Raw genomic sequence first — 20,140 nt, forward strand, 5'->3', positions numbered from 1 at the left:
AAATACTGTGATTGGTGTCAATTGGCATGCCTTGTGGGTGTTGGCTTGGCAAATAATTTAAATATGGAGCAAATGAACCAATTCATTTTAGCAATGTGGAAAAAGGGATTCATAGGGATATATTTTGAGTTATTTGTGTCAGAGACAAATATGCAGGTTATTTCCTCAACTTCCTCAGTAAATGTGCAGTAGTTTTAGGACATGCTTGAATAACCTCTCTGTATAAGTCAAAAGAGCAACTGACCAAATATGAATGTGTCTGTAGTTTACAGTGGTGACGGTTAAGATTTTCTTTTATAGGCTAGCATAATCTCCAGCACTATGGCAATCCACTGCACTTATGTAAACTCCCTTTCTGCAAGTTGATTCTTGCAGACTATTTTGCCTCCCTGCCCGTTAGGTGGTGAAATTACACCCTGGAATTGCTGGTCAGGCAGAGCCCAGAAAAACTTTGCTTTGTTGTCTGAGAAGACCAGTGGTTATGATTTAAAATGAAGAGATGGGAATAAACTTCTCATGGAGGCACCCAAATCATCACTCATCAGACAGCACATGTAGAAAGAAGGAGAAGAAACAGTACCAAAGATATCCAAATAATGGTACTAATCACACAGACTGAAAAGGAGGAAAGAAAGATTCAGGACATTCAGAACTGGAAAGTGAGCTGTGGCAGGGAACATCTGCAAGGAACAAATGTTTCAATGACAAGCTGCCATCCTTACTGTTACATAAAGGTAAGAGACACTGTTAATGCAGAAGTGAACTGTATTTGCTGAAAAATCATTTCACCCGGCAGTGTTGACCAGTGGGGAACTGGGGAGGGAAATACCTTGGGAAAATAAAACAAAAAAGTAGAAAATAATTAAGATTTAAGTCCTTTGATTAAGGATTATTTTTTATTTTATGTTGTTTCCTTTCTTGTTTTTAAGGTTTTTTTTTTTTAAAGATGGGAAAGTTTGAAAAATACACTAACCTCTCAAAAAACATTTTAGTTTGAGGAAAAATAAGGAGAGAAAAGATCTTTTCCTTCTGTGCAAGTGGGACTAAAGATACAAATTGTCTCCATGCACAGATCAGTCTTTTATTACAGTGCTTTGGCACAGGCCATTATATATTAAGGATTATTTGGAGCTTTTACAGCATTTGACCTTGTTGCATGTAGAAGAGATATCAAGAACACACCTGTTGTTTATGTCTGGTCAATAAATTACTTGGCTTTGACAAAGAGAAGAGTAAACACAGCTAAACAAATTTCATATTCAGCACCTGAAAGGTGTCTTTTTCATCTTTGTGAGGGGAAAAGGGTATATACTGCTGTTGTTTCTCATCTTGGCTCTCCTCTTAGGAGACATCAGCATGGCAACCTACAGCTGAGTAAGGGCTCCTGGCATGTCTAAACAGTTTTACTGAACTTACCTGCAAAGCCTGTCATTGTGGACACATACATTATCTGTATCTGTGCCACTTCCAGTGTGTACCGCAGTCATGTGTGGTCACTGTTAGGATTTCTTCAGCTGAGGGGCTTGTGGTGTTTTGTGCTTTTTCAACCACTGCTCCAACTGCTGACATATCACAGAGCCACATCAGGTAGATGCTCTGTTCCTGTTTGTATCGGCATTGTTATTACAGCAGGGTGCAGGCAGGGATTTGGGGACACGTTTCAAGCTGTGTGCTTGCTCCCTTAAGTCAAAATTGGATACCAGGGATGAGAGTGTGTATGCTAGCACCCTGTGAATAAGAGAGTGGAAAAATCTCTTCCATATTGCAGTCTCTGCAGATTCCCCCTTTTGGTGCATGACAATTATCTCAATCTGATGGGGTGACATCACCACTCAGTCAACTAAAAGTGGCTCAAAGAGTGTCGACTTAAGGAAGCGTGAGACCTGTAAGGAACTTGTCACAGCCCTCCAGCACCAGACCAGGCAAATAAGGGTTCTCAAACAACCTCTGAATTATATAGCTGTTTCTCACAGTGATCTTTTCAAACATAAAAGAAATACATTTCCTCCATGTAAAATAGTATCAATGAGATATCAATATCTATTACTAGATTAAGGGACCATGTGTGCTCCTTTCTTCCCAGTGTAATGAGGTCATACATTCCTTGCAGAGAGTTTGGCAGATATCTATACAATTGCATCTATGACAATCACAAGCAAAATAGAGCCTAAGGTGGTACTGCCTTCAAAGCACCTCAACAATTGTCTCAGGTTAGCAGAGGTAAAAGATCTCATTGAAAAAATGAAAGAATAGACTATATTACATCTCTGGAAAGAAATAACAATTCACCCTCGCACTTTCATTTTAGATTCTCTGATTATAGCGAAGTCATGAGGTGATATTGTTTAATGGTTGTCCTTTACTTTAACTCTCATAAAGAGTCCAGGGGTGTGCAATGAGAATGAACTGCAATCTAAAGAATAAGACCTATACAGAAGGACCAGAGGAGTTATGTTTATTTTGTCTATAAAAGAGATGACTGAGTTGTGGGAGGAAAGATGGGCTAACAGTCTTCAGATATTTTAAAGGTAACTGCCAAAGAAGAAGAATATAAACTATGCTCCTCATTCTCTCAGAACAGAGCTAGAGGTAATAAGCATAAATTGTAGCAAGGAAGATTTATATTAGACATTATAAAAAAGCAGTACCAACTGTCTGATGGTTATTTACTAGAATAATTTAACCTGGGATTGTGGAATTACTATCACTGCTTGGTTTTAGGAACCAGTAAGATGGTCATCTTTCAGGAATGGTTCAGAAGCAGCTGATCTTGTCTTTGGGTAGAGGGATAAGCTACACAACTTGCAATGTCATGTCTAGCCTTATTTTCTATAATTCCACAGCTGACCTGGTCAGAAACTGCAGAAGCTGGCGTAGCGTTTGCTGTCAGAAGCTGGCACAGTATGCCTGCCAGCACAGTGTATCCGATGTGGGATAGCTGGCATATAATATATCTGGCAAGTACTGCTGTCTCAGTATATGCCGGCTCCCATATATACTATGGCAAGAATCTAATATTTAATCCATTTGCAAAAACATTGCACAAGAGGCAGAGAGAGAGGAGAAATAAACTCTAAGAGGACAGACAAAGGTCTTTATGAAAATGTGGGGTCCTACTAACGTTATTTCACACTGGGGAAATTTTGACAGTCGATTTTCTGGAGTGCCCTGACAGGAGAAGGGATTAGGTTTTCCAGCTGAGGAGTTTGTTCCTGTCTATCTGAGTGCAGAAAAATTTCCACTGCTTGCTGGCTTGTCAGTAAATCCAGTAGTGGAAAGGGTTAATATGGGGCAGCCACTGGTAGTTTGTCCTGTCCAGCAGCCTCCTCAGTGACCGCCTTCAGTATAAGAAACTTTCATACCTCACATGTCAGGAACAGGGAGGAACTTGACTGAAGTTTAGCTAGAGGCTGAATTAGGATGCAGGGGCTTGCTTGTCAGCAGAACTGGTTCATCCCTCCACATCTTGCACAACTTGGACAGCCTGCTGTGACTGCAACACATTTCTGCCATTTCAAAGGAGCTTTTTCTTTTAGTTCTGCTACTGGGGTGTGTAACTCAGCCTCAGTGTGCAATTGCCTTGATGTCACTAACTCACTCATACCTTGATACAGACAGTACTGTAAATTGAGGTATGTGCTCATGCATATTCAACTGATTATCTGTGTTTCTATTCAGTTATCTATTTATTTGTAAACAACTAACACAAACACAATAAAAATGAAACATTAATTTAATATTTAAATTTTTATCCCCACCTGATTGCCATCTTGCATTTCATGCCAACAAAGTGGAAACAGAAGTCTCTGTGTCAGCAAAAGCTGGAGGTGTAACACCAGCGCTCCCCAGAACGGAGAAGATTCAGCCACTGCTGTTACAGACATTTGGGAAAGCATCTGACAGAGGTCTCTCCTGGCTTCTCCCTTCTCTATTTTGTTATATAAAAGGCTCGCCTGAGTCATAACCTTCAAATCAGAGTGCCTTTTAAACACCACAAAAAAACATTACAAAGGCCACTCTAACATATATACAGTCAGTCTGTACTGATTGTATATACTTTCATATGTATTCAGTGTATTTGATCAAAACTGGAAAACCCAGCTTTCTTATGCTGTATATATATATTTATACATATGTGTGTGCATATTTATACATACACATATGTATACATATAAACAGAAAGAGAGCGTGCACGACATAAGGCAAAATTTTCTAGTCATGATTAATATAAAACTGTACATATAACTATATATATAGTTATACATATATTATATAAACTGTATATATATACACAAAAATGTAGTAAAATATGGAAGCTGATACCTATCTGAACACTATTTTTCTTCCAGATTAGTGTTACTTCCAAAAATTGTTCAATGGATCCAGCCTCAGAAAGAGCTTCACATAATTTCATGAGACTTTTTGGACCACTTGCTGCAGTATGCTTCCTGGCTTTTCGAAACACTAAAGTCTATACAAAGGTCTGTTCTGCTTTTCTGTCCACTCTGGGATCTTCTCCAGTGCTATAAAAATCAGCTCTACCTTCAGTCTAAATATTGGATCATATTGCTCATTAGTCCATCGTACTAGACAGTTAGAGGGACAGGACAGCTAGATCATATTTTTTTCAAGTACCTTTTTTACTGAAAAGCACGCTTCTGGGGCAACCAATAATCACTGTACATTTAGGTCAGTATCTTCTTATAATTTTAGCCAAAAGCAAAGCTTACAAAATCCTTTTTTTAAATAGAGTTCATGCTGGGTTGAAAGAAATAGTTCAGAAATATTGAAACCAACTGTTCCTGCCATTTCCAGAATATTTCATTTCCAGCCACTTGTGATAAAATGAAAGACACAAAACACAATCTTAATAAAGTATGGGCAGAAAGGCGGACTATTGCTTTTGAACAATAGCTCACTGCTTAGAATAGAGAGGGTGGGAGACAAGTATTTGATTCCCTTTTTGCTTGAAATCCCACCTTTCCATGCCTGATAAGACTACATCATGGGCTGTTCTAGAGGAAAGTGTTCTCCAGCTCTTCTGTTGATGCTATTCCAATGTGTATAAAGTACTAAAGTATTTATGGACAAACATACTGGCATCTCTCAAGAGAGTCACTATATCAGCACCAGGCACGATGTCTCTTGCTGGGCGACTAGCTATTAAAGCAGAAGGACATGAACAGGGGAATGAGAGAGAGAGAGCAAGAAGTGACGCACGGGGTGCTAGACCCTGATGAAAAGGATACCCGTACAGACCTGTGGACTGCCTTTCTCCTGCCATGTGCACTGCAATGGCTGTCCACTAATGGTACCTGCCCACCAGAGGCACTTGGAGTAGAGCGAGAGGCAACCCTGATGGTATTCCCAGAGCTGACTGGCAGAACTCTCTGTGCATCCAGCACACACGGTGTGTGAGTGGATGCTATCATACTTTGTAGTCTTCAGCTGCCACATGTGCCCTTGCTACCAGTGGTTGCCTGCAAGGCTTCTGAGATCCTTCTAAGGCAGTTTCTGGCATTGTCTTCTACAAAGGAGCATGGTAACTGCAGGTGAGCTAAGCTCAGAGTGAATGCTGACTGCTTGTAAGGACAGTATGAGCAGCCAAGGTGATTTTTGTCTGCTCAAATGTAGACATCTGTCATGGAAATGTACACATCTGAGTTGTTTATTCTAGGTTTCCATTATAACTAAAGGAAATAAATAGGCATATCCAGAGCACAGTTCACCTTATTTATCTCATGATTGATTACATCTAAATTAATCAGATTAATTCAGCCTATCTAATGTCATTTCTCCCTGTTGACCATAAAGGGAATCTAGGTGACTAATGTAATACACAAATCTTTTTTGTTAGAAGCTAGAGAGATGACTCGTATCCCACTCCAAATCCGGACTGCTCTGTGGGGTTCTAGCAGCCCTGGTAATAATCTGACAAAGTACCATTTAGATATCCACTTGTTAAGACTCACTCCTTCCTAACCATTAGGCTCTGAACACCGGACACAGAAAGGCTGGAGAAAAATCTCAGATTTTCAAGTTAGTATGGTTATTTTTTGCACTGATTCCAACTCTAGAGGGTTTGTTTGCATCTGCTGCACTTGGCCAGCCACATGGTCCCAAATAAAATTAGTTTAATCGAGATATAGCAGGGAAGATGGTGGATGATTCTTCTAATTTAATTCTGTCCTGACATTGGGGTTAACATGAAACCTGATACGATCTGCTCATAGAACACTACTTTGGGATGTAGATGTTATGTTCAAGCACTTGTCCTCTGCTATGGGCCTAATATTGTAAAATGGAGCCATAAATGTAATGTAGGTTAAATCCCAGACAGGAATGAGTAAACAGAGGGAATGTTTACTGGTCAACATCCTTGACCAGCCAGAGCTCTACTACTTGCTCTGTAGCTGTACATATACTGCAAAGTGGATGAGGCACACTTCAGGGGGAAACCTACACTTTAACTATTTATCTGAGGAAACAAGTGAGTATGGGCTCAAAGCAGAAGCATAACAGTGTTGTGAAAGGCTAATCCAGAGGGCTTGATCCAGCAAATGGGAAAGAGCTGACTGGGAAAGGGACCACTTTGAAACTGGGTTCAGAACAGCAAGTTGGTAATGACTTGGTAAGACTGGTGAAACTCGGCCTTAAAAGAAAAAGCCCTCAGACATGTACCAAAGGCACATAGAAAAAAAAAATGTAGAAACTATCATAATATTTTGTATTTAAATGATCTTGTTGCAGAATCCCAGTGAATTCTATTTTAACTACAGACAATCTGTCTTTTCTTCTTTTTTTCCCAAATTGATTCTTTATAGAATTTGGGGTTTTTTTTTCTTGTTTCCATGGTATTTGTTATCCAGCCATTTGCTTTCTATTCTGGGTTGAGCACAGAATGAAAAGCTTGAGTGCTGGGTCTAGATTACTACTTGCTGTAAATCAGGACAGCAGTATCAACTTCAGTGAAGTCACTGTTTATTTATATCATCTGACCTTTGAAATTTTATGATGTAGAACATTATGAAGAAACTTTCGAAAGGAAGTCCATTGGTTTGTTAAGCATCTTTGTGTTTATTTGTATTAACTTTCAAAATAAATGGATAGTATAGGGCAAAAATTGTACTACCAGAATTCAGTCACGTAATGCATTACGATGGAGAAGGGAAAATAAGGACAGGCTGGACAGCTCCAGGCTCACAGAACAAATGGTAAATGCAAGAACACAATGATGTTTTCATTTTCACAGAATTTACAGATATTTTCAACATTTTCATCCCTTTTCAATGGAAGGTGTAGCTCCTACAGGTTAGGTGCTACAGCACTCAGCATAGGCAATATGTTTCTTGCAGCTGCACAGATGCCCACACCTCTAAAAACCTACATCCAGTGATTTGCACTATTGCAGACTAAATCAACGGTTCCTTTATTTTTAACACCCCCCCGCCCCTCCCCAAAATATAGTCTTAGAGATTTCTTCATTGAGACATGCTCAAATGGACAACTTGCCCACCAGTGTGCTTATTTACCACTATGTGAAGTGCTTTACCACTATGTGAACATTTGTGATGCTATAACATCCCTATGGCAACTGCAGCACTTGCTTACATGGGAAAGTCATTTTAGGAAAGTATTGAATTTATTTTTAGCTTCTTTTAGTGAAATCTAGCAGCTGGAAATGAAGTGAGCCAGCACCATGTTACTAGCCAGGGCTTTGTAGAAGAAAGAACTACTGGTTTCAATCATACTATTTTCATTATTACTTAATTATTTCTTTACTGTGCAGAATACTTGAGTCCTCTCTCTGCCCTTCTTCAGCCATTAACATCAATGTAGATTTTATTAAAATTGAAATTAGAATTTAAGATGTCATGACACCACCATCATAATTATTTTTATTCTGTTGTTTATTATTGACCTTAATTCCAGATAACAATGTTTAATTGTGAAAAAGGTACAAGAATAAAGAAAATTGCTTGTCTTTTGAAAACAAATATAAATTTCTTCAGCTTGGATCTGTCTCACAGATTTGTATGTTTAGGATCAACAATAATGAAGAAACAAAAATAGTTCAGAGGTCACTTTTCCTCTCCTGCTTGCAGGCCAAAAAAATGTGAAGCTATATTCTCTCTTCAATGTATTTTGTGATAAAGGGAGAAGTAATGAAGAAAGTTAACTATAAACTTCACACCCCATCAAAAGCAGAAGGTGTTATACTCAGAAGTTCATGCTTTATTAATGGTAGAAGAGGAATTCCCATTTAGTCTTGCTGTAATCTGAGACCATACCATTACTAAAATGACCAGCTTGTAAATCACAATTTCTAGTTATTTCTCTCTCCTGCCACCTATATTAAGCCACCTATCACACATATTTGTGATTTACCTCTCTTTCCCAAGTGTTGCGAGCATATTTGCTGCATCCTATTTCACAGGGAAGCACAAGAATGCTGCGCACATTAAACTGTTTTCCTGGAAAAGAAATTAATGTGTCTGGTTGTGTATCTTCATAGGCAAAAAGGCAGATACTGAACAAAAACTGTCAGACACTATGGCAGATAGTGCTGTAATGCTTCAAAGTTAAGAGCACACTCCTAGACACTGAATTCATAATGTCAAGGTAAGAGCTGAAGACACTGTGTGGCAATCAGACAGAGGAAGCTTAAGCTACTGCATCAGGTGTCACAAGGGATTTGAGCACCAAGACGCTTTAGCCAGCCCACAAGAAGGAATAAGGAGGAGAACGTGTCTGAAATCCTTTTTCATAGCTCAACATAAAAAACCTCCCATGGCAGCAAGTTCCAAAAGTTCGATACCTGCTGTGTAAAGAAGTACTTTCTTCTAGCTATTTTAAGCTCACCTCCTACTAGTGTCATTGAGTGCCCCCTGGTTCCAGTACTGTGGGATTTGGTAAACAACAGTTCTGCATTCCCCTTACCCCTTGCCTTCATGAATTTTCAGCCTTAGTCTGTCATCCCTCAGCCCTCTCTGCTCTGAAGCAGAACCCCAGCCCTTTAGTCTCTTCTCAGAAAATGGCAGCTCCATCTCCCAAACATCATGCCTTGTCACTGGCCTTTGGTTTCCAGGTCCCCTCTTGGATCCCTGGATCTTGATATTTTTGGCCACTGAATGGACTAACTACAAGAGGAAAGCTAAAAATTCATGATCCAACCCCCAGAACCTGGTGGTTAGAGTACCGTTTTGGAAATTGCAGGCTGGGAAGGCTTCCTAAGGGCCTCCAGCTTCCTCATGGAAGTTCTCATTTAAAAGCCACATGGCAGCAATGGCAACCCATTTTTCATCTTTTTCAAGACAGATCCCAGGATGTGGGATCCCCTGCCCTGTGCATCTCAAATCACCTTCATCAGAAGCTGACTGAGTTGGCTTGGCAATGACAGGAGTGTTATTAAGCCGTGTCCAACAACACATGGAAGATTTTGTGTCATTTTGGATGCTTAGCTTGTTTCAAACACTGAAGTTAAATATGGCTTTTTTGAGCCTTTTTCCTGAATTTAAGGACCAACATGCTCCTTAAGCAACATGAATGTTTTGTTGAATGCTTGCCAGCATGCTCAGAGCCTTTCTTATTGTGCATAAAATAACAGTAATGATTTGATATACTTGAATCCTTAGAATAAATATACTTTTTTTTTCTTCTCTAAGCCCTGTCTATGTATAGATTTAGCGTGTTTCATAATGCTTTCAGCTTTTTTTTGGCAGCTGTGCTCCAGAACATTTTTGGCATGAACACTTACTTCTTGGCAGTAATACCAACTTTTATTAGACTATATATATTATTTCTTTTCAATTGTTCTGGTTTACTATATAAATGTCTGTGTCCCTTCCAGTTGTCTTTCAGTGGATTATAGTCAAAATGCTTAACTTCTTGCATTAACAGGCAAGGAATTTCCATGGACATGTTTTTCTTGCATTCAAAGATATACACATTTATCTACTCCAAGTGCTTTTGCTCATAAAGTGTAAGACAACCCTGAGAAAAATCATTTCTTTCTCAACTAAATTACCCCAATAAACCTTCTCTCTCTGTCTTTGCCAACATACTCAATCCTTTTCTGGGAGTGTATATTATTGGTGAAAAAAAAAAGGTCTGATTTCGTCTCATCTGTTGATAGGCAATTTATTTAGATAACCAAAAAGGTGCTCTATAGTGTCAGTATTGGGGAGTAGATCAGTAAATATTAGGAATGAACAAAACCATTAATTCACATACGTAAATACATTGTCACTTTTAATGTGATTTGTGTTAATGTGCCATATTGTCCAATGGCAGATGTAGTTGTCTTTCTGGACACTACACATTATATCTTTGCAATAACATTGCAGAAATTCAAAACTAGTTGTGCTTCTAGTTAAAACACTAAGAGTCAAATTTTTTGACAAAAGCATATTGGGAGTTACTCATCTTCCTGTCAAATTCTATCTGCCTATACATTCTATTAGTTTATACATTAGTTTATACATAATTATTTGCTGCAGTATTTTTCAATGAATTACAGTTTAGCTGGCTCTGTATAATTTTCCCATCTCACACTTAAAAAGAAAAAGGTGGATCTGTTTGCCCTTTCCCCATCTTCTGAACCCTCAGTCACACTCTACAAGATCTAAAAAATACCTATCTTCAATCCTAGGAATGCTCCATCCAGTTCCCAAAATATAGCTGGGGATTATACTTAATATTATTTCCTTAAGAAACTGTCAACTCTCCTTTACTTGTTTTTGCCTTGGACTTTCTCTGAGGGTGTTCTTACTTTCCAATTCCCCAGAGTTTATTGAAGTTTGTCTTCTTAAGTCAGCTGGGTTTATTACACTTTTTCCTTATTTTTCTTCCTACCTCAGTGATTCAGGATCACCATCGCTCAAGCTGCATTCAGCCTTTGTCAGTTACTCTGTAGTGAGGAGAAGAAAACATTCTTTTGTTGCATCCTCTACTTACCAAATCCCCAGCTCATTCCATGAACCTGCTGAGTAGTTTTAAAATTCCTCTCCCAACATATGCCCATTTAACATCTCTGTAAAACCATTCAGTCCTCTGATTCAGATAATTTTGTTCCTTCTTTACAAAAAGTTATATCTACTTTGGCTTGCTTGGCTTGATGGTTCACCATAATCTTAGTCAGATATACTTTTCATTTTGCTGTTATGCACCAGCTGTCTTTGGATCGATCCATCATTCTGGACTTCAGAGCAGATATGTGTCTTTGAGCTAGATGGCAACACTTCTTTCCTTTTCAGTTTCTGAACTTTTATATTAATATAAATATTGATTGTGTTGTTTTTTAATTTTGTATGTTTTGATATGGTTTGTTAATATTAATAATTATAGAAATATTAATTAAGATATTATATTTATTATTGTATTTTATTAAATTTTTAACATTATTATCATATGAATTGTGTATTATGAACCATGTATGTGTATGTATCATGAACTGTGTACTATGCCAAATAAGTCATACTCTTGAATAAATAGTAAGGCTTCCTTTATTTATTTATATTGATTTATATCTTATATTTCTTGTCTGTAGACATCTAACATAATCAACAAACTGAGTTTTCTGTTTTTTTGGTTTGTTTGGGGTTTTTTTTTGTCTTGTCTAGGACAGCTAGATTCTCTTCTTTTTTTTTTTTTTCTTCTCAAGTCTGAACCACAGTAAATTTATACTAACGACTAGTCTTATTAGTCCAGCCTCTTCTTTTAATAGTGCACATTTTTATTCCTGGTTAGCAGCTGTATATTCAAAGCTGAATTAAAACCATCCTTATTATAGGACAGATATACTTTTCAACTATCCTGATCACCAGCCCAATAACAACAGTGAGAAGCCAAAGGTAATACAACAAAAAGGTGTTTTCAGTAATGGTAAATAAAAAAAGATAATCCATTATATTATCAGAAACAGAATTTGACTCATGAGAAATTAGTCATTAATTTCTTTAAAATTCTTAATTTAGAAATTGAAAATATTATTTTATACAGAACTGTGTGGAATAAGTGGGGGAAAAGTCAGGGGATGAAACTACAATGGAATATATATTAGGAGGATTAATTTTAACCATTTAAAAATAAATATGTATTGTAATCTAGCTGTGTAAAGTCCTCTAATAGTTAATATAAAAAAGGAATCTCCTTTACAGATGTCCTCCCAACCTGATACATGTAAGCATCATGAATCAGTCTCTGAAACTGCCTATCTTTCTTTCTCAACTTCAGAATCAAAAAAGTAGGATGAACAGCTCAGGCTGCATGCTAGCTTTTAGACAGCTAAAATTAGGTAGGATTAGTCTGGCCTAGTTAACAGCAGCTTGGAGCAAAGGAAAACAGAAGAGAGGACTCAGGTGTTCTGCAATAGGAGAAATGGTAAGTAGGGAATGAAATTGGAGGGTATAAGAAGAAAGTGTGATAAACAAAGCAGTATGATAAAAATACTGCTTTCCATAAGGGAAAAAAAAGTGCAAATTCAGTGCCAGATGAGGAAATTCAAGTGGAAATTGAATTTCTCTCCAGGGAGTGGAGAGACCAAGACAGCTTGTACATGCTTGAAATGAATTAAGGACATAGCAAGAAAGGTTGAGTCATCAACATGGATTGAAGCATGACAGTCATAGGTTGGAGGCAATAGCAGAGTTTTCTATGCAAAAGTGGGAAGCAGGGACAGAAGACTGTGTGGATGGGGACAGGACTCCATCTATGAGGGGACCAGAACTTGGTTTGGGTTTAGAGAAGGGGTAGAAAAGATGGGAGAAGTAGGGAGGAATGATAGGAAACAGTAGTGAGGAACTGAAGAACGAAGAATTTTAAAAAGCTTGGAAAAATGAAACCTAAAAGAGGATTGAGGGCAGAAAAGATCAAGTTGAAAGAGAGGAGGTGGTATGAAGTAGTTAGAGGATTTGGACAGATGGACAATGCCATGTGCATACTGAAGGATTGAAAAATACTGTGAGAAAAGTCTGTGGTGTAGACAGGAGCCATTTTGACCCTGGGCAACTGATGAACGTTCTCCTAGGGAGGAAAAGATGTACAGACTTCAGGATCAAGAGGAGATTAGTAGTTGAAGCCATCAGATAAAAACTGCCTCCCTTTTCAGAAAAGTACAATTGCTTATTTTTCAGCTGAAAACCAAGATATTTTAGCAGATATTTTGTTGTCAAATACTTTCTCAGTTCTCACAAAATGACTACAAATTGTGTTATATTTTCATTATAAAATGCAATTCATAGTGATTTACTATTGAAGAATAACAGATTGACTCCTTATCTATTCCCATAGTTTTGCTTTTTATTCTTAGAGTACAATATTAATTAATTAACTTAATACTAAATCCCTCCCCCTCCTCTCCTCTTCTAAAAAATGGTAAGAGAACCATGACCTAATAGTCATGTTTATGCCCTGATTTCTCTTGTATTAAATATTTTAAGATGTGTTACCGCAATTAGGACAAAATTATGGGAAGCTAAAAGACATAGACATCAGTGACAAAGATATTATTGTTGTATGCAGAAAAGACAAAATACAGCAAATGGAACACAATTTCTTTCATTTTTCTTTTCCAATAAGGTGTAGGAGTTTTGCAGCATAAGTGCTGAAGCAGAATCTAAGCCCTTTTTCTTTCTATCAATGAGGCTACAGGATTATTCTACTGAATATTAACTCTGAAGATGATCTTTATGGAGAAGAGTTTTCAAAGGTACAAACTGGATTTCAGATGCCCAAGTTTTATTGATCCTTAGTAAAAACTGAGTACAAAACCAGTCTCTTCACTTTTAAAAATCTTCCCAGTTTCTGCATCCGAGTGTGTGTATGTGTATATACAAATACATATATATACGTGTGTGTATATATATGCATGTGTATATGTTTGTGCGTATATGTATATATAAAAATGTGCTACCTTCAAATAGCTATGCAAAAATCAATATCTCAGTCAATCAGGAAAATTATTCTTATAATTGAAGTGGAATAGAAGAACCACATTTTCCTTTTGACCTTGAGTTGAAGTAATATGGATCTAAAAGCAAGAACAAGTACATTTTGAGCCATAAACTTCAGAAGATTTAATTAATAATAATAAAAGTAATAGGTAAATGACTGCCATCTCTTATGAGCAGAAGATCTAGTTTGGTCCCCAGATCATTTGCATTTGGAAAGCAACTTGGGACAGAATCAGTTTAGATTATGAGAAATTTAGCCAGACAACTACTTGCATAACTTATTTGGCATGCGTTGGTTTTCTAATTTTGCATATATTGAGATTGGATTTTCAGTACTTCTAGGCAATATGCCATTTAATTCTCTATATAATAACCCTTAATACCTGGAAAGGAAAGAGAGAGATATACTAAAAGATTTATAGCTAGTACAATGCTGTTTCTGGGTAAAGTTTTCAAAAATCTGTCAGGACAATTGCTCCTGTTCAGGGTAATAGGACATGAGGATATTTCCTCTCAACTTCAGTATGTAAAAGTTCTTAATTAACATTTCTGTCTTATCTAATATAACATATCTTTTTCTGCCTAGCTTGTGGCTTCTCTTTTAGCTATTTGGAGGTACAGTGATGTGATTTCACAATTAGTGCACTTTAAGAAGCAATCCATTTAAATAACATTATGAACCTTTTACATGAACACATGACAGTCTAATTCTGAGTACTAAATTAAGAGCAAATAAAAAACACTGGATGCTGGAACTGGGAAGCAGAAGTTCAGATTGTGTAACATAAGTAATTTTAGGTCCCTCGGCCATTGATCTCTTCAAAATGTACCAAGAGCTCATTCCTGAAAAGAAAAATGTTTCTATTGTCTGGTGTCCTACTTTTTACGCAGCCTAATTGAACAAAATAATCTAAAATGGAAACCAACTATTCCTAGAGAGCAGAGGGGAAGCATACTAGATTGCTGTCAGGCAATGATTTTAGTGACTGTAAAAGAACTTCTAATGTTATGAGTAGTGATATGGTTGGAATTAAATGTTCCGCACCCAACCTCCCCTCCTGTGGACTGTCAGATTTACAGATGAGTGATGACTTCAAGTTCCTGAAAAACTAGCTATTTCCTAGCTTTTATTGCTATGACTTACATAAGAAAGAGCAGATTCAAACTGGGTGAACTCAGTGAGTTATTTACACCGAAAGGATGATATTTTTATGGCATTTGTATGTGTTTTGACTGACAGACTTGTTTTTGTGCTGCTCTCTTTGGACTATGTTACACATTATATTCCAGAGAGCCTTGAGAAATTTGTTTCCATCATAAGCCAGAGACATTAATCTAGACTGCTTGTGTTGTGTTAAATAAACCTTTCATAAAATTACTCAGGTGTTAATAAATTCTCCTTCAAGTGATCTTCTGTGGTGGTATCAGAGCGAAAATTACTGAGGTAACGAAAATGTACTTTTCACAATGCCAAATGGTATCACTCAATGAATTTTTTTAGTTGTTTGGAATATTCTTGTCCAAATGTCATGGACAATTTTGGGTAAAGACACCTAGATATACGGGCTTTCTGCTGATGAAGGCTGCCAATACTTTTGTTCAGAAAAAGAGAAGCTTGGTATGATCAAGGTGGCATTGTGTAATCCCTGCTTTAAAAATAATCTCTTAGCATTGACAGATTTGTGAACTAACAAGTAATATCAAGGTTTCTGTTCTTAAGAGAGCAATTTGGACATTTGCGGATCTAAAAGTCATGAATTTGCTTCATCCTTATCAATCCTATTTCAACCAATTACATGAGCAAAGAATTAGAGAATGCAAAAAAGGGATTGTTAGGACTGGAAATTCTTCTGACTTTGGAGTGCTCAGATCCCAGGCACAGTCGTGAGCTTTTTTTGTTTGTTCACAAAAGGGTAGAGACATATAAATGCCTGATGACCATCTTTACAAGGCATTTTACCTCCTAAAAAAGAATATTCCAAAGCATTTTTTTAACCCAAGGATGCCAGTATAGATGATGGAAATTCCTCAGAAATGTAGTATTGACAAGTAAAAAAGCAAAGTCATATGATACTTACTTTTCTTTAAGCCGAAACAGCAGTTCAGCGAGAAAAAAGTGTGGTGGGTGAGAGTCATACATAAGAGAAAGTAAACACTGCATTGTGAAAACTCAAGAAAGATAAGAGGGGAAAGATGAGAGAAAGAGATTGCTTGTGTCAGGATTCCAAGCACCCCAACAGGCTCTGCAATCTCCTCCCACACCAAGGGGGCTCGCTGCCCATGCTCTGAGATGGTGCCTCCGAGCAGCCCTGCACCATCTCCTGGGAAAGAGCAGCATGAGGACGGCAGCCGGTCCGTGGCTGTCCCCAGCCACTGCCACCATCCCTGCCCTGCTCATCTTGGGCACAGCGCTGCCTGCCCTGCCAGCTCCCCACCCTGGAGCAGCCTTCTGCCTGACGGTTCCCTGACAGCTTAGGGATATGCTGAGAGAGAGAAAACAAACAATATCAATTTTGATAATTTCCAGTCTTAAAGAATAGCTTAAAATACAGATATATTAGTTTGTCTATCTATCTGTAAATAAAGCCTAATATCCACCATGTTACTCAGAATTGCCTGCAGGGTAAGCACTGTATACCATAATAAGAAATTTTTTCAATACTTCTGGCAGCAGTTTTTCCTTGAAATCTCAGTATTTATTAGAATACATTTCCACGTACACTAACACATCAGCATAATTCTAGTTTTTTCACAAAAGTATTTTTTCCTTCTGTTCAGTCTTAGGTTGTTCAAATTCACATTCAGGTCTGCTGTTAATGTTCCTATTTGCTGCATTGTTACATGTTTAATATATTGTAATGGCAGATATGCAAAAATTTATCAGCCAGTCAGCATGCAGTACATATAATACTTTTAAATTCCCTTTAAAAATAAGTTCATAGAATCATAGAACCATAGAATAGTTTGGGTTGGAAGGGACCTCTAGAGGTCATCTAGTCCAACCCCCCTGATGTGCGCAGGGACATCTTCAACTAAATCAGGTTGCTCAGAGCCCCGTCCAACCTCACCTTGAATGTTTCCAGGGATGGGGCATCCACCACCTCTCTGGGCAACCTGCGCCAGTGTTTCACCACCCTCAGCATAAAAAATTTCTTCCTTAGATCTAGTCTATATCTACCCCCCTTTAGTTTAAAGCCATTCCCCCTTGTCCTGTCGCAACAGGCCCTGCTAAAAAGTTTTTCTCCATCTTTTCTATAAGACCCCTTTAAGTACTGATAGGAGTTCTGTTCTGTTAAGTTCTGTTCACTAACAGAAAAATGTAAAGTACTTTCTACTAATTTATAGACTAAATTGTTAAAATGAGTAATAACAGCTGCATTAGTTATGATAAGGATTTCTGTGGGAAGCTAATTCAGAGAGAGAATCATGAATTGTAATCTAATTTGTGGAGAAACAAAAAAATATAGTATGGGATGAACAAAGTGGGATGAACAAGGCTGCTGGCAATTGCCATTTTAAAACAAACACATAAACTGCAGAGCTGTGGAATTTGCGAGGGCATCCTTCTACTTTACAAAAAAAATCAAACTCAAGGGCTACCTTACAACCTCATGCTCCAAAAACAAGAATGTTAAATAACTTTTTCAGTTGGTGTTTGAAAGAGAAAGCTAGTTAAACTCTTAAAATGCATATCTATGTGTGCATGATATATACAAAATAATATGCTTAGCTAGAGGTGTGATTCCAAGACAGGAACTTGTTTTTATCCCTCTTGCTCATTTCCCTGCATTACTTTTCAGTTGAAGTTTCAGTTCTGCTATTTAGTAAGTGGTGTTTCTCTATATCTAGAGAAACAAATTAGACTCTTTCAATCATTAAACTATCACTTTAGTTGTTTGGGTCTTGCAAAAAAAATGCCATTGAAAGTGAAAATCCCTTTAGAACCTACCATATTACTATTGTTGCAAACTACTTATTAAGCACAAAAGACCGTGCTTAGCTTTGTACAGAATAAGGAGACATAAGCACTACTGCTAATGAATTTGTAGACTAATCATAATTACTGTGAAATACATGGGATCTTAACCTAATTTTTGTCCCCCTTATAGGTACTCAAATTTTATCATGTCTGCAGCAGTTAGCTTAAGTTATTTTTCAAGTCAGTAGTTCCTGAACTTATCTTCCAAAACTTCAGATATATCTGTGCTTATTGATATTTTTTCATGCTTGCTATAGCATGACTTGTTCTCTCAAAACTGCTGTTTCTTCAAAACCACTTTTTCACCTTTTATCCCTTGTTCTTTCATTGCATTCATCAGAAAAAGAACTATTTAAAACTTTTGCACTCTTTTCATCTTTTTTCTCAATGGAAAAAAAAATTAACATAAAGTCACTGTCAGGCAACAGCTAAGACAGTTGTTCTTTTCTTCCTTTTGCACCACAGTGAGCACAGCAGCTGTGTGGCAAGGGGTGTGCAAATCACATCTCAGGTAGCCTTCTCTCCAGGTGCAGCTTTGACCTCCTCAGTTACTTTCTTCCTCCTGAAGAAGCTGTGCAATTAATTGGGTAGAAAGAGGGTGGGGTTTTTTTGGTCTCTTGTATTTTTGCCCAGAAGCTGATTTGTCTTCCTTCAGACTTCCATATTACTTTCTGCAGAATATATGTTGCTCTATATTGCCTGCTTTCCTCAGCTTTCAGCCTCTGTCCTGCCCTGTGACTCCCTTCATTTTGAGCATCCACATTTATTCTGCCCCTTTCTCTCACTTATATCAGTCATTTGCAGATTTTTCTTGAGGTTTAAATTTGCTTCTCTGACCAATCTCCCCCAAAGCCTGGAGGCACAAGTTCCATGATATAACCCTGCCAAAAGTTAGGAAATTTTTAATGCTTGCAAAATTACATAAAATAGTAAGTTTCTCAACACTATCACTTGTATTCCTCTTTGCTTTCTGATAAACAATCACCACAGATACTCTTTCAGTTTGAGATGACAGAATTCAAACAGGTTTTCCACTGTCCTCAGTTTGGGGCTCTATTTCTGTCAATTATCTCATTTCCTATCATATGAGTCACCTATTTAGACTCAAGTGCTGGTTAGTTTTCCTGCTAACCACACTCGTTTTGTTGTTCTCACTAGCTTTCCTCCTTGCCACCATGTTTCACGTATGCTGGGTAGTGACATGAAAGGTCTATGTGCTTCTAAAAAACCTAGTCTCTTTATTACTTATTTACAAGGGTGTTCTAACTACTGCTAGCAGACCTCTGAGCAAAAAGATTGAGGCTTCCTCCAGGAACCTCATCCAAGCTTTTTTCTACAAGTTCCTTGCAAACTGCTACAAGTGGTCTCCACTAACCCAAAATGGTCCTTTGGAGTTTGCTGTACATGCTTGGCTACACCAAAAGTTATTATGAGATAAGCAATGTTGTTTCCTCTGCAGAAGTGGTGTAGTCTGAGAAGGAAACAGACAACACCTACTTACTGTATCATAAAATCAAGGAATATGTAGCAAGGTAATTCACCATCTGTGCTCCAGTTAAAGACTGCCAAAAGTGCTTGAGGTATGTATGCATTACAGTTATAAATTATAAATTATTATTATTATTACATTAAATAATCTTGTAACATTATTTAAGGATATATAAACAAATAAAATATGAACATATTTAAAATAAGAACTTATTATGTATAAAAAGTATATGTATATATACTACCAAAACCTGAATTTTTAAAATATTAATAAGCAAAATCCATGAAATATAGGTATGTGTGGCCATCTCATTAAAGAAAGCAAAACACACTTTTACCCATTTGCTTCCTGTTCTTCTCACTCAGATGTACACATCTGACCCATTTTTATTCTCATTCACAGGAAATGTAGGTCTTACAGAATGTATGGCCAATGGTTTCAGATTTCTAGTATAACTTTTGTAGCTTTTCACTATAGTAAGTAAAATTAGGCAAAATGTTCTGATACTTTCAAAAACATTTTTACATTTTCCTTATTAGTTGAAGTAGGGGTGAATCATAGAATCATAGAATCATTAAGGTTAGAAGAGACCTCCAAGATCATTGAGTCCAACCGTCAACCCAACACCACCATGCCTACTAAACCATGTCCCTAAGCGCCTCATCTACACATCTTTTAAATACTTCCAGGGATGGTGACTCAACCACTTCCCTGGGCAGC

General features: G+C 37.4%; 1 long non-coding RNA gene across 1 annotated transcript in view; it reads left to right on the top strand.

Moving 5' to 3' along the window:
- Positions 1–433: 433 nt before the first annotated feature.
- The window catches only part of LOC103914645, a 38,476-nt gene continuing 18,769 nt past the window's right edge, over positions 434–20,140 (top strand). The window contains exon 1 of the long non-coding RNA XR_663489.1: positions 434–734. This is a non-coding gene — a long non-coding RNA (uncharacterized LOC103914645). The remainder of the gene's footprint in view (positions 735–20,140) is intronic.

The sequence above is a fragment of the Pygoscelis adeliae genome, unplaced genomic scaffold (genome assembly GCF_000699105.1).
Source record: "Pygoscelis adeliae isolate BGI_AS28 unplaced genomic scaffold, ASM69910v1 Scaffold232, whole genome shotgun sequence".
Taxonomy (NCBI): Eukaryota; Metazoa; Chordata; class Aves; order Sphenisciformes; family Spheniscidae; genus Pygoscelis; species Pygoscelis adeliae.